This window comes from Arachis stenosperma, chromosome 1 (genome assembly GCF_014773155.1).
Source record: "Arachis stenosperma cultivar V10309 chromosome 1, arast.V10309.gnm1.PFL2, whole genome shotgun sequence".
NCBI lineage: Eukaryota > Viridiplantae > Streptophyta > Magnoliopsida > Fabales > Fabaceae > Arachis > Arachis stenosperma.
In genome coordinates, this window is record NC_080377.1 from 38,532,381 (window position 1) to 38,533,136 (window position 756).

At 42.7% G+C, this 756-nt stretch overlaps 1 non-coding gene across 1 annotated transcript; it reads right to left on the bottom strand.

Annotated features, from left to right (window-relative positions):
- Window positions 1–410: 410 nt before the first annotated feature.
- On the bottom strand, window positions 411–518 carry LOC130954158 (small nucleolar RNA R71). The gene has a single exon (XR_009076203.1). It is a non-coding gene; the product is annotated as a small nucleolar RNA R71 (small nucleolar RNA).
- Between the last annotated feature and the right edge of the window lie 238 nt (window positions 519–756).

Sequence of the window (756 nt, forward strand, 5' to 3'; positions counted from 1 at the left end):
AATCCATGGCAGCCGAAAACAACAACAATGCCAACAATGCAAGGAAGGTGCTGGGTGACTTCACTGCACCTACTCCTGATTTCTATGGGAGAAGCATCTCTATCCCTGCCATTGGAGCAAACAACTTTGAGCTTAAGCCTCAATTAGTTTCTCTAATGCAACAGAATTGCAAGTTCCATGGACTTCCAATGGAAGATCCTCATCAGTTTTTAGCTGAGTTCTTGCAAATCTGTGACACAGTCAAGACTAATGGGGTTGACCCTGAGGTCTATAGACTGATGCTATTCCCTTTTGCTGTAAGAGACAGAGCTAGAATATGGTTGGATTCTCAACCTAAAGAAAGCCTGGACTCTTGGGAAAAGCTAGTCAATGCCTTCTTGGCAAAGTTCTTTCCACCTCAAAGATGGAGTAAGCTTAGAGTGGAAGTCCAGACCTTCAGACAGAAGGATGGAGAATCCCTCTATGAAGCTTGGGAAAGATACAAACAATTAATCAGAAGATGTCCCTCAGACATGCTTTCTGAATGGAGCATCATAGGTATTTTCTATGATGGTCTCTCTGAACTATCCAAGATGTCTTTGGATAGCTCTGCTGGAGGATCTCTTCATCTGAAGAAGACGCTTACAGAGGCTCAGGAACTAATTGAAATGGTTGCAAATAACCAATTCATGTACACTTCTGAAAGGAATCCTGTGAACAATGGGACTAGTCAGAAGAAAGGAGTTCTTGAGATTGACACTCTGAATGCCATACTGG